A 15,223-nucleotide genomic window follows, 5' to 3' on the forward strand; every position below is an offset into this window, starting at 1 on the left:
TATCATTGTCAACAGATCTGAAGAAATTGCCACTGCATCTGTAGACCGTTTTCGTCAGACGAGAGGTTAGTTTCTAAGCGTTTCGATGGACTTAATTACTTCAGTGAGATCGTTCTTGCAAATGTGATATTCATTATAGCAAATATTAGCAATCTACTCTGTCAATTATATTGCTAGTAATTAATGACAGCAAAATTTGTTTAATAATCCTTGTGTTTTTGCAGACACAGTTCTGACTCTGATTACTAGTTGCTGTACGTATCTATCCACATCAAGGCTGTTTTTGAGAGAGACTCGTGAAGATTCAAGACAGCTCTTAGAGGATTTGCAGTTTAAAAGTGAAATAATTGTGAAATAAGTGTGTGAATGATTAAACTGTGTTTTATTGAAGTTGTTGTGCGATTTTAAAGGAATAATAAATGTCAAATACAGTGAGTGAATAATAAAAATCTCATTTTCCACATGTTTAAGCCGTCCTATACCCATAATTTTCCGCCACTTACTTATTGGTAAACACTTGTTGGAGAGTGATATGCCGCCCCCCCCCCCCCTTTCTCCACAATCTTGGTGTGACACTGACCTGTAACATATCCCGAAGTCTACAATATGCATTTTGAGGCTGTTGATATGAAAGTGGGAAATACAGATCTTCCAGTTAAATCAGGAATAGCTTAAGTGCATTACTTGAAAGTAACACAGGAAAAGCTTACTTATGTAGGTGGTAGTAGTGTCGGCAAAAAGTACTTGTGTGTGAAGTTGCCACGTAGAACACCAGGTGTAAAACTTTTCTGCCGAGTCTTGAACTGTGTCGGAACAAAAGTGAGGCATTCATATGACTGTTTTCATTTCACTACACTTATACAGATGTCTGAGTTCTGCTGTGTTAACATTGCAAAGTCCTGTAGGCATGTGGAGTATTAACCAAAACTGTCATATTGGAAGCAGAATCAAACACATTTGTTACGTTACTTGATATTTTCAGGAGAAAAAGGCAATGTTGCTTCTTATTAATATAATACATTCAGAGTCACAGCAGTATTTGACCAACCATAACTGATGCTGCATGTGCATGTCGTCATATAATATGAAGGGCTTATTTCAATAGTGGTACAAGTCCATTACCTCCAATTTTCTGTCTTATAATGCTTCTGAAATTAGTGATCCAAACAAACATAAATAAAGGTTCATCTCTAGCAAGAAGCCATATGCTTGAATATTTCTGGTATCTCAAATGCAGATTTGTCAGCGCTCATTTAACTTTACGACTCTGTATCTCAAAATGAACAAAAATGGACTTGTACCACTATTGAAATAAGCCCTTCATATGCACACACAGCACATCGATCTCGTGAGGCATAAGCCTCTCATAACGAAGTACGTACGTCGGTCAACAGATGACACTAGGAATAGTATGTTAACTGCGCTTTTTAGTTGCTACTTGCGACTCTTAGTTGCGATTTGTCACAGAAATCGCAGTTTAACTGCTAGCGAATAGCGTAGTATGAACTTTGCTCAACAGATGGCAGTGCTAACTGCGCTTTTTAGTTGCTACTTACGACTCTTAGTTGCGACTTGTCACGGAAATCGCAGTTGGACTCAATAGTGTATCGCAGAGATGGGCGTAGTACGAACTTTGACCCATAGATGGCACTGTTAACCGCGCTTTCTAGTTGCTACTTGCGACTCTTAGTTGCGATTTGTCACGGAAATCGCAGTTAGACTCGATACCGTATCGCAGAGATGGACGTAGTACGAACTTTGGCCAACAGATGGCACTGTTAACCGCGCTTTCTAGTTGCTACTTGCGACTCTTAGTTGCGACTTGTCACGGAAATCGCAGTTAGACTCGATACCGTATCGCAGAGATGGGCGTAGTACTTTGTGACTTTGGCCAACAGATGGCACTGTTAACCGCGCTTTTTAGTTGCTACTTGCGACTCTTAGTTGCGACTTGTCACGGAAATCGCAGTTGGACTCCATAGCGTACCGCAGAGATGGACGTAGTACGAACTTTCGCCAACAGATGCCACTGTTAACCGCGCTTTTTAGTTGCTACTTGCGACTCTTCGTTGCGACTTGTCACTGAAATCGCAGAAAGCAGTGCTAAATTCGACCAATAGATGGCTCACGTCTTTGAATATGAAATACTACTTGCGACTGCTAATTGTGACTGAAATCGCAGTTAGAATCTGTAAAGTTGCTACTGTGATATCTGTGACTTCTCAGTCACTGTGATTTCTAACAGATACGCGATTTCCTGCCCACCACTACTTTGAATGAGAATCGTGTAAAATTGTGGGTTCATCACTCAACTTTGGTATTCTTTTGTTTATTGATGTTAGAAACAAATTTTTTTGTCAATGTCCTTAAATCTTATTTAATATGGTTATTCTATGCTAAACTGGGATAAATGCACGGTCAGATATTGTGTTGGGAAGTAAAATTTGGAGAAACGTCTATTTAGATACGGCTTAATTTGGACTGCATTAGTTAACACGGTGTTTTTCGGGTATTTTGGCGATAGTTAGTGACAGGGTAGAACTGCAGTCGTCACAAATGGCAATAATTTACATGACATTCAAAATCATCAACATGCAACTCCTGGTGCGTAGAAATATGGCGAGGATGAAATGTATGATGATGTAGAATTTTCAAAACCAACTTTTTGAAATTCCCGATTCCTGCTCAGTTTGTCTGCTACTGATGTGGAGATTAGCCTCAACTGCAGCTAAAGCACTTATTTGGACATCCTCATTTGTTGCAGTTCTTGGTTGCGTCTTCTCATTTGGCTGAACACTTCCGGTTTCTGTAAATACATTGGGTCATTTGAATAAAAACGAGAACATTCTCCAGAGTTGTTACTCAGAGCAAAAGCACATTCTCAGAGAAAGTTCTCAGTTTCGTATGAATAAAAACTATGAAGCATATACTCTGACCCAGGAGTACTTTCTCACTAACTCCCCTCCTTATCGAGTAAGTTCTTAACAAAGTGATTAAAATCCAACATCTTTGGGTCTCAGTTTGTTTCGTTTGCATGTGTTTGTGTTAGGCCAGTATTACATTATCAATTTTTTTTGTCAAATATCTTTGTCAAAGAAATTTGATGGTGTAATAGGGAACTTTGTCAAATCTCATATGTTGTCAAATAAATTTGATCAAATCTAGGGCCTCGCTGTAGATTTGATTAAAGTAGTCGCTTGTTTTCTGTTCACTGCAATGTGACATATTACCACGTGGAGTGCTATCATCGCTGCAGCGTTCTGTCATCTGTAGTGTTTTTATAAACATTGCCGGTAAATATGATTGGCGTGTACCAACAACTACAAAATTAATATGATGAGGCGCTTTACCATGTGAGGCACCCTGAATACAAAAATAGATTAAGGAGATTGGAGACCTGGCCTAACATAACCTAACTCTCTCCTGTAGCGAGGAATCTGAGTGTTACAGTGAGCCTGTCTTCTGCAGATATAGCAGTTCTGAAGTGAGTATTGTGCTTTGTGATGTGAGGATACACTTCACTGAGCACATACTGAAAGGTATACTCATCCACTCTTAAGTAATTGATGTATGACTTGACGTCCTCCGCTATAAGCTCACGCAACAAGTTTTGTTGAATGCTTTTATCGTGTCATTGTAAAACCCATGGCTTTACCCAGGTACGTTTCCTTTTTTTTTTCCCGCTTCTCTTCCGTAGGTGCGCACAGTGCAATTGTGGTACATGCAACTGCGGAGGTTAATAACAAGTTGTTGTTGTTAGCCATCTTGAACTTTGACAAAAAATACGATGACAGTGTGATACCACTTTTTAGCACCACGTCAAAGATGTTTGTCAACTATATTTGATGAATATTTGATCAAATCTTTGACAAAGAAATTTGATAGTGGAATACCGGCCTTATCAAAAGTTTTTCTTACGTCATTTCTGTGCCGAAATGGAAGATTCCAAATTAGCCTTTGTGAATATTGTAAAAGATTATCCAACTTCTCCAAAGCCGGTCCCAAGCCCGGTTGAAAAAGGAGGAGGGGGTGGAGTAACACCTCATTAATAAAAACCTTGGTTCACCTGGCCCAGGTGATAGTTCCTCGTGAGGGTCCCTTGCCAGGGAAATGGTGAAGACCTCAACGGCAGTGAAGGCAATGATGAAGATCATCAGAACGGCGGAACTGGCAGAAGAGGCAGGCCTTTTTTTTTTTATGAAAGCACCAGACTGTAGTGTCTGTTCCCACAGCGGGCAGCTACAAAAGGTGTCTGTCCCACATGTTAGTGGTGGCTTCACTTAATTCTAAGCTAAATGCTTGAATTTTTATCATCAAAAGGTTCAACTACCTTTCCCCAAACCAAACTTTAACCTAAGACATGATGGTAAATTTCAAAAGGAGAACTACTCCAGGAAGTAACCAATCTTCCATCGCTATTCATGGCAGTGCAACTAGGCCTTTGGATTCTGGAGAGCCTAGAACATAATGTAAGGAAGAGTTGGAGCTTCCTAGTACTCCTTCAAAGATAAGACCCAAGAAAAAACATCTTCTGGGGACTCTAAACATCGACAAACTTATGACAGTTGGAAAACTAAAACACCCAACAGACACTCTCAATTAACGCAACATACTTATATTAGCACTTCAAGAAACAAGGTATGTGGATGAAAATGCATTTGAGTCAGGTGGATACAGGATACACAAAGGAAAACCATCCATTAAAAATTCCAATAATACGACTATATTAGGGACCGCATTTATGGTCAGACAGCAACTTACAGAATCAATAACTAATTTTAGCTCCCCATCAGAATGAATTTCATTTCTGACGTTCAAGTCAGGCAATAAATGTTACACTATTATAAATGCACATGCACCTATCAACCAACATAACAGAACAAATGTTGACAAAGTGGAAGACTTTTGGGAAATGCTAGAACACAAAACATCCATTTTACCAAAAGAACATATAAAAATTTTAGTGGGCGACTTTAATGACAACTTGGCAAAGAAATAAAATTTAAATCCGTTGTTGGAGATTATCTAGCACATGCAAGAACCAACAGAAATGGGGAAAGACTCGTAGATTTTTGTAAACAATTTAATCTCAAACTAATGTCGACATGTTTCAGGAAACTTGCAAGAAAGAAAAGAAACATGGGTATCACTTAGTCGAAATCAATGTGAAAGTCAGTTGTACCATGTGGTAATAATGACTCGTAACTAGAAGGAAATCTTGGATGTCGGAGTGAGGAAGAGCCTAAACATAGACTCAGACCATTATCTAACTGAAATAAAGACCATGTTCCAACTGAACAAACCTAAACCAAAACCAAGAAGATTTCCAAGAGCAAACACTAAATTTTTCATGCAAAATCAGGACAAATTCTGTGATATACTAAACACAAGAAAAATGAATGATTGGGAAGAAATTAAAGAAACAATGCTAGAGTCAATTAAAGAAATGGCACAACCATGAAAAATACCAAGAGGCAGAAAGTGGAATGAGCTGTGTGATGAAGCAATTGACAGTCAACTAAAGGCATGGAAAAAATGGAACAGTAATAAGAAACATGAATACTGGTAAGAGTTTAAAGAAGAAAGGAAAAATACAGCAAAAATTCACACATCGGTGGAAAGAAAATATGAAAAAGACACAGAAGAAATGGATTCAGACTTTAAAAGGAACAACACTAGAGACTTCTATAAGACTTTCAGAGAAGTTTTAACAAGATTCCTGTCACCAAGTTTACACTTTAAAGATAAAAATGAAAAAATGGTTTTAAGCAATAAAGATAACTGCCAAATGTTAGCTGAATACTTTGAAAATCTATTAAATTGTGAAGAGCCTAATGACAGATTACAATTTTAAAAACCACAACATGAAAATCCACCATCGGAACCACCTACAGTAGAAGATATAGAAAAGATTATCAAAGCATTGAAGAATAACAAAGCACCAGGAGAGGATGGGATAGTAGCAGAAATGTGGACAGTAGGGGACATATCCACATAGCAGAAAATTTACAAAGTAATTAAAGACATTTGGACAAAAGGAATCATACCAAGTGACTGGAAACAAGCAGTGATCCATCTTCTCCATAAAAAGGGGATAAAACAGACACCAACAACTACAGGGGCATATCTTTGTTACCAGTGACTTCCAAAAACTTACTAAAGCACTTTTAAGTCGAATAGAGGAACAAGGAGGACCTAATATAGGAGATTATCAAGCAGGATTTAGAAAAGGTAGATCATGTGCAGAACAGATTCTTAATTTAAAAACAATTTTGAGAGTGAGAGCTACGCAAAATAAAAATACAGTAGTTACTTTCGTAGACTTCAAGAAGGCCTATGACTCAGTTGACAAACAAACACTATTCCAGATACTTTATAAATTAGAGATATATGAATACACCAGAAGACTTGTTGAACAAACGCTCACAGATACAACATCAAGAATTAAGTTTCAAGGCAAAATTTGTGAATCATTCAAAATCAAAACAGGAGTTTGACAAGGAGATGGACTGTCCCCAATTCTCTTTAACTTGGTTTTAGATAAAATAGTAAAAACATAGGAAAGCACATTAAAAACAGAGGCACAAAGGGTATAAGCATGGGCCAAGGAAAGAACAAATTTAAAGTGAAATGTTTAGCCTTTGTGGATGATATGGCATTGATAACTGAAAACCGAACAGACGCAACAGTTATGCTTGATCTGTTACACGAGATTGCTGAAAAGACTGGGCTAAAAATATACTATGAAAAACTGAGTATGTAGAACACAAACATAATACAAAAATTTTATCAAAACAAAGTATGGAAAAATTAAAAGAGTTGATAGATTCAAATACCTGGGGGAGTGGATCCAAGCCAATGGACTGGATAACACAACAAATAAAGAAAGAATAAAAAAGTTAGAATTTGCATATAAATTAACACAAAACTACTACAATAAGAAATCAATATCCATACAAGCGAAGATGAGACATTATAATTCAGTTATTAGGACACAAACATAGCTGGCCAAATTCATAAATTAAAAGAAAAGATGGATTGTCCACCTACCACCAACAAATCACAAACTTCAGTAAGAAGGGAGAAGGCAGACAGTATTAAGGAAATACAGCACTGTTACAGGGTTAGTTTTGGAAAAGAAATTTCAGACAGACAGGTTGCGAAAAAACTGCACAATATGAAGTCACTCATCAAGTCTAAGATGGATGTAAATAAGATGGGCAACATTAAGATCTCCCTAAAAATTTTTTGAAGTTTTTAGATGGGGATGACTGCAACCCAACTATCCACAGAACTCCTGGTAAGTCCCATAATTTCTGTTTTTTCAATTACATGCGTAATATTTCGAAATTGTGAATCAGAAAAATATTTATTTTTAACGTGTGAAAAGGAAACAATGTTTGGTAAAATTCATCTGATATTTTATCACTTTTCTGTAAAAATATCACATTGTACCGTGCATGAAATTTGACGCACTCCTCCCACATTTCTGCATAAACCTACTTGCTGTATATACTAACTTGAAACTGAATCGTGACACACATTACTATTACTTGTTTTTTATTAGGAGCTTGTGCTGCAAGTGGTTCCACCTCTGTTATCATCCCTTCCTCAGGGAGTAGTTCGGAGGTAATTAATACCGATTACACATTCTTCAAACCACAATCAGTTTTGCAGCAACTGCAAATTGTCGCAGCAGGTGATACAGATCTGTTGGGTCCAAAAGTCGATAAACTTGCTCAATCGCCTGTTTTGGGACACGAGAGTGTGTCAAAACAGCGGAGATTGATCATAGAAACTGATAAGACAATGAATTTGTCCAGTTCAGACTGCAAAGGCTGGTGTTATCATACCAATTATTAGATATCCTGAAGAGAAAGCAGCAGAAATTGATGTGCCAAGAACAAGATAAACAATAGAATGCATTGTGTAATGTCATAGTACAGCATTGATTCTTATTAAGAAAAACATATTTTTAAGTGAATGTTTGATTAGATTCCTCATTTACCAAATTCCATATCCCCTTAAATAAGTAATTCAGTACAAATTTCACATATTTTACAACACACACATTCACCTAACACCCTTGTTAGGATGTGTAAATCTATCAGAATATAACCTACCCTACCATTTACATCATTTGTGTTTTGAGAAAACTGTGTATCATGACGTTTTATTTTAGTCTTCGAGAGCACTGATGGCTGTTTCTGTAGATACTGACGAGTTTTCCTGTATTTCATTGTCTGTAACTTCACGAGCCACATGTTGAACACAGTGTTTCCCTTTATTCGAAAATCTATTACCATGAAACCCACGTTTATTAAAAACACTTGGTTTTGGTGTCATACTTTACTTTTTGAGAGATTTACCAATCTATTCATCAATATTCCTTGGAAAAACGTTAGCACTTCTACATATAACGCATGTTTATACTATGAAACTATACTGTACTCTATTTGACTGTGTTTTCTTTCTTTCCTTTTTTTTCAGTGAACACATACAGGAAACAGAAAGACAGCAAAACAAACAAACATGGTGGACAAAAACGTGAGACAGACATAGTAAAATAAATGTAACCGTTCACGGATGCGCTGTTTCAATAAAAGAAACATTCATCACTAAACACAATGGGGAAGGACGAGTTTACACATGTGAACGGAGGAGAACAAACGGAGAGACACTGAAGCTCTGACACGAAGAGACACTCAAGCACTGGCAACAACCTCCCGCGCACGAAGATGCACTATTCACACACAAAGCCAGAGACCTGCCAAAGGGAAGAGTTGCAGGTAGGAGGGAGAGGGGGAGGGTGTTGATGCCAGTGGGAGAGGAGAAGGTAGGGGAAAGGGTAGGGTAGGGTTTGTGGAAGCCCGGAGGGGGGGGGAGGGGAGGGAATGAGGAAGAGAGGAGGGAGAGAAGGGAAAGAGGGTGCTCTGGAGGAAAAACACGGGGAGGCAGGGGAAGATCAAAGTTGGTAGGAGGGGTAGATGGAGGGGATGAGGGCATCATCAGGGAGGGGGAGTTGGGAGAAGCCACCTCGGGCAAGGGTGTGGAGAGATGGAGAGCTGATGGGATGTGGGAGTACAGGCGCGGCAGTGGACAGGGGTGGAAAGGATGGGAGAGACAAGCGGGTGAGAGTGATCAAGTTTGCGGGAGGTGTAAAGGATCCGTATCCGTTCGAGGGAAAGGAGGCGGTGTGGGAACAGAATTAAGTCATAGAGGATCTGCATGGGGGATGGAAGGCGGATGTGATAGGCGAGGTGCAGCGCATGGCATTCCAGGATTTGAAGGGATTTGTAGAAGGTAGGAGGGGTGGCGATCCAGGTGGGATGGGCATAACAGAGGATCGGACAGATGAGGGATTTATAGGTGTGGAGGACGTTGGAGGGGTCCAGATCCCATGTGCGGCCAGAAAGGAACTTGAGGAGGTGTAGTCGGGAGCGCGCCTTGGCTTGGATCGTTCAGAGATGGGGGTCCAGGAGAAGCGACGGGCAAGGGTGATGCCAAGGTACGTGAGGGTGGGGGTGAGGTTGATAGACCGGCCGTAGATAGTGAGATAGAAATCGAGACGGAAAGAAGGGGTGGTTTTGCCTACAATGATTGCCTGGGTCTTGGAAGGATTGACCTTGAGCAGCCTCTGGTTACACCAAGTGGTGAACTGGTCAAGATGGGAATGGAGAAAGTGCTGGGAGCATTGCAGGGTGGGAGCGAGGGCAAAAAGGTGGTTTCATCGGCGTACTGGAGAAGGTGTAAGGGAGGGGAGGGCAGCGGCATGTCCACTGTGTAAAGAAGGTAGAGAGGGGGAGAGAGGATGGAACCTTGGGGCACACCGGCGGAGGGGTAGAAGGTGTAGGAATCCATGTTATGGGTAGTGACATAGGAAGGACAGTGGGAAAGAAAGGAGGTGGTCAGACGGACGTACTTAATAGGAAGGGCGAAGGTTTGGAGCTTGAAGAGGAGACCGGAATGCCATACACGGTCATAGACACATTCAAGGTCGAGGGAGAGGAAGATGGCGGAGCGATGGGAGTTGAGTTGTTCAGACAGGAGGTGAGTGAGGTGAAGGAGAAGGACATTGGCAGAGGACGGCTGAAAGCCACATTGGGCAGTGGGAAGGAAGCGGTGCTGCTGGAGATGCTGGTGGATGTGTCGGGTGAGGATGGATTCCAAGACCTTGCTGAAGACCGAGGTAAGGCTGATGGGACAGTAGGAGGAGACAGCAGATAGCGGTTTGTCAGGTTTGAGGAACATCAGGATTCGGGAGGTTTTCCACAGGTTGGGGTAGAAGCCGGTGGACAAGACCACATTATGTAGTCTAGCCAGGGTGGAGTTTGACAGTGCTACAAACACGTAATTTAATGTTTATAATCCAGCAACGCACAGCCTTCTATATTAAAAATTACCGAATTTGCTAGATCTGGAAGTAATGCACATAAAAATTTTGACATTTTCCAGCGGTGTAGATTATATTTTAAAAAATAAAATAAAATTCTTCCTGTGTGTGTGTGTATGTGTGTGTGTGTGTGTGAGAGAGAGAGATAAAAATCCGACAATGTGAAATTTTTTTTTCCCCTATTCTAACTCCCCTTAACTACAGCATAACTTACTCAGCTCATAGTATGCTATGGAGCTCACTTATGAAAACAGTGAATCCTCTCTGCTTGTGAGAAACTTCTCTGGTTTTATTCATACAAAATCGGAGAAAATTCTTTGTTTTGAGCAACTTCCCCCACCCTTCAACCCACACTGAGAACATAATCTGGTGAAGTATATTCTCAGACTCGCTTTATTCATGCCAACCAGAGAACTTTCTGCAAACTTCTGAGTGTAAAGTATATTCTCTGTTTCACTCATATGACCCATTAATTATCTGACGAAAGGTCCGGACAATTGGATGCTGCTTGTCAGGATAACAATCAACATACATAGCACAAGCTCATTGGGCATTTTGATCACGATAGCCATAAACAAACAGCATATCTACCTTTTCTGCTACTATTAAAGAATTAAACATCCCATTTTAATAAGATTATGTCTGCAGCATACTTATTATGACTGGACAAGTGCTTTTTTTTTTTTAAATTGTGATTTCATTGCCCTGCCCCATATGGGCATGGGAGGGCTGTTAAGCGGCATAATCCGCCGCTCTTCAGCCAAGTGACATGACAACTAATACAAGAAAAAAATGTTACATAAGATAAGAAAGGGGGACATAAAACAGAGTAAGGGGAGATAAGGGAGGGGAAAATACACTGACATGGAGACGTTCATCTGGAAAAGTGTATTATCATATGTAATTTAAGTAATGAATTGCACACAGTGCTATCGAGTGCGTTGCCACATTTGTGAGAATATTACAGTGCCATCTATCACAAAGCGAAACAAATGTTCCAAATCAGACATTGCTGTTTATTTATTTACTATACGAATATGTAATAAAAAAATGCAGTTTCTGTCAATTTGATCTATGGTAGCGCCATCTAGTGGGCCATCCATAAAGCCATCTGTTTTCCCCTGTCACGTTCGAACAGATCTGTTCTTCTTATTTTTTCATTTGATGTTAACTTCATGGGGCATTTGACCAGGTCACTATCAGTGGACCACCCTGTATATTCTAAGGCCTTGGACAGTGCAGGAAGAATACAAATAGATTGGTAGTCAGAGGGTGCTGTGGCAGCATCCTTTTAGGTAAGAGCTTAACTAACTTATGTTTCCAGGCCTAAGAAAAAATACTTGTGGTTAAGGAGTACTTGAAGATATCTGTTATGGTGGGCAGTAAGGAGTCAGTAATACACTTCATCATCTAGAGTGTGAGACCATAGTGTCCAGTAGATGCTGATCTTATACACCTGATGGCTTTTTTGACGCTGTTGCAGGTAACATTCTTCATACAGAACTTTTATTTGATAAAGTTGTTTAACCCCATGAAGTAATCAATGAGTCTCTGTTTCATTTATGGTTCAGATGTCATTGTGGGTAACATGAAGTAGGGTACAGGTTCAATTCATCGGCGGAGATGTTGGGATCAGCTGCAGCTTTTACTCTGCCTACACCAAGTCCATGCAGGTTTCTTCATGGGACAGCTCGTCTATTCCTGTTTTCAGTTAATATATGGACATGTCTGTGTTTAGCACAGCTTGACTGACTCTGTCCCACTTCTGCTTGTAAGTAATATGATTTCCAGGTGTGAGGTACTGTTGGTATGCCTGAGATTCATGAGCTGTTTTAGTTCTTCAGTTAGCCAAGCTGCATGTTTCCTTCTTACTTTCGGGTCTTTAAGGAGGCATATTTGTCATATAGTTGAGTAAGTTTGTTAGTAAACCTGTGAAGTTTTTTATTTGTGTCTGAGAAACGAAATATATCCCAAGCACCTCAGTTGCAAGTTCAGATAAATAAATGCATTTGAAATCTTTGTATGTAATCAGTTGTGGATTTGTTCTGGGAAATTCTAGCAAGTATGTCATGAAAATTATGTCATGGGCAGAAATGACAGGTGCAGGTATTTGAGAAGTATGAATCTGTTCGGGGACTTCATTGTAAATATAGATGAGTGTGACAACTGTTCATATGATGGGTAAGAGCAAGTTGGTGAGTTGCTGGGTGGTGTGCTATAAAGGTGACATGGCAGAGGTATACAGGGAAGTTTCATAGTGTCACGTGGCTTGCAGATGTAAGCAAGTACCAGCTGTATCCTGTGAATGTGGTGTCCCCAATACTACAGCAGTTGTCACGTGGAATGAGGAGATGCATCAGCTTGCAGGTTTCTGACACAGTGACAAGCCACAGTGCTTTGTTGTATGGTGTGTGGCTGACTCATGAGACCCCAGCCATATGCCACATCCTGGTGCACAGACAGTGCTCCTGCGTGTAAAAAAAGAAAAAAAAAAGGAATAATGTCAGCCACTCTCCAAAGAAAGGAATATACTTATATTAATAATTCCATCAATCAATATTAAAGCTTGCCGCCCCCCCACCCCTCCTTTTTTTCCAAAAAAAGTATGCTTGGAGATTACCATGTGAGAGCTCTGTCCATGGCTACAATACCGAAATACAAACAACATACACAAGGAATATATAAGACTGAGTTAATGTTAAAATAGCTTTAAATACATTCATATGAAGCAGTACAACAGTCTTGACAAGTGAAAAATTTTAAAGGAATTGACAAGTATGTATATACTTGTGTGTGTGTGTGTGTGTGTGTGTGTGTGTGTGTGTGTGTGTGTGAAGGAGAAGAATTTTAAGTGTGCTACTTTAGTTTTTGTAAGATTTATTATTGCACTCATTAAATGCATGAGTCTACATGTACTCTGTAACTCAAGTATATAGCAATCATTGTAAATTAAATTTTAGTTGTAAAACTAACAGTGTCTGTTTTAATGAGAGATAACTATTGATGATAAAGACACATAGTCTATTCTGTACCAAACTGTGACCCAAGCCAAATTATGTGTGCAACTGCTTGGTTCCACCTACTAATAACCCATGGTTGAATTCTATCCAGTAAACATTACTGGAAATTAACAGTGATGTGTAGGCAATTAAAATACTAATGTCTTGATTGCAAGGATTTATTAAAAACTAAGAATCATATATGAAAACGGTAACCGGTTTTGATTTTATGACAAAACACCTTCAAACCACGTCTCATTAGGTGGTGAGTAGAGATGAGTGAGCAGTTACCAATGGTGTCCTCCAACACTTACCAAACTCCGCCATTGTCTCTGCTCACACCTTATGAGACATGGTCTGAACATAATTTTTGATAAAATGAAAACTGGTTGTAATTCTGATGTGTGATTTTTAGTTTTTAATAAATCCTTGCAATCAAGACTGGTTAATCTGTCAACAGTGCCTTTAGCTAACTAACATATGCACTCCTGCTGAGAAGTTCAAGAATCGACTACAGGAAACTGACTTTACCCAAATTCTTATATTATATAGATGATCTTTTAAATGAATTGAGAGGCACGTCGAAATGCACAATAGTTCTTGGTGACTTTAACATTAATTTTAACAAAAATAATAAGAACAAGGTACAATTATTATATCTGTTTAACACATACAACATGCAGCCTACAGTGCAGGAAATTACTAGATATGGGTCTGAAACAACACTTGATCAGATATTTATCAATGAACAAAGCTGTGAGTACGATGTTGAAGTAACAGATACAGACTTTTTTGACCATATGGCTTTAAAAATGATGATAAGGAATTAGAACAATAAGAAGTACACAGTCACTGAAAAATATGTACAAAGAAGACTTATTAATGCAAACAACATAAGGGTATTTAATAGTAGGCTAAAAAGGGTGCAGTGGGGCATAGAACAAATTGGCGATGCAGACAAAAGTATGACAGTTTTCTTATTGATTATAAATATTGCTGCTGTGTAGCATCCCCATTAAAAAGAATTAAAGTCAGTGAGAAGACAAATACATGGGTAACACAAGGGATTAAAAAATCAGCAACCACCCTTAGAAACCTAAGCAAACATGCTAAAATAAATACAACAATAAAACCATACTATAGGAAAAACAGAAGGGTCTATAGGAAAGTTTTACAGGCAGCAAAAAGGCTAAGCAATGATTCATACATTAATAAGGGAAGCAATAAATCAAAATCAATTTGGAACGTTATAAACAATAGCATAGGACAATGTAAAACCAAGACCCATAATTTCAAAATTAAAAGTGAGGGTAAAGTGATAGAAGATGCTCAATAGGTAGCCAATATATTCAATGAACATTATGTGAACATAGCACCAAATCTAATTAAAAGTCTGTGCAGTTCAAACAACAAAAACATAAAAGTACCAACTTGTGAAAAGACAATGTTTCTGTACCCAGTAACAGAATGTGAAGTTAAAAACAAATGCTATTAATAAACTAAAAAGTAAAATGTCTTTTGGTATTGACGGAATTCCAGACAAGGTAATCAAACATAGTTCTACCAGTATAGATACTCACCTAACTGACATCATTAATACTTCTTTCAGGACAGGGGTATTTCCATCAAAACTAATACAGCCACTTCACAAAAGGATAGTACAGCTGACATGCATAATTATAGGTCAGTGTCATTATTGTCAGGTATCTCTAAAGTAATTGAAAGAGTAATGTATGAGAGGCTATCTGACTTCCTGAATAAAAATAAAATACTGACTCATGCTCAAAATGGATTTAGACAGAACAGATCCACAGAAGCAGCAGTCTTCCAA

The sequence above is a fragment of the Schistocerca cancellata genome, chromosome 6, assembly GCF_023864275.1.
Source record: "Schistocerca cancellata isolate TAMUIC-IGC-003103 chromosome 6, iqSchCanc2.1, whole genome shotgun sequence".
NCBI classification, from domain to species: Eukaryota; Metazoa; Arthropoda; class Insecta; order Orthoptera; family Acrididae; genus Schistocerca; species Schistocerca cancellata.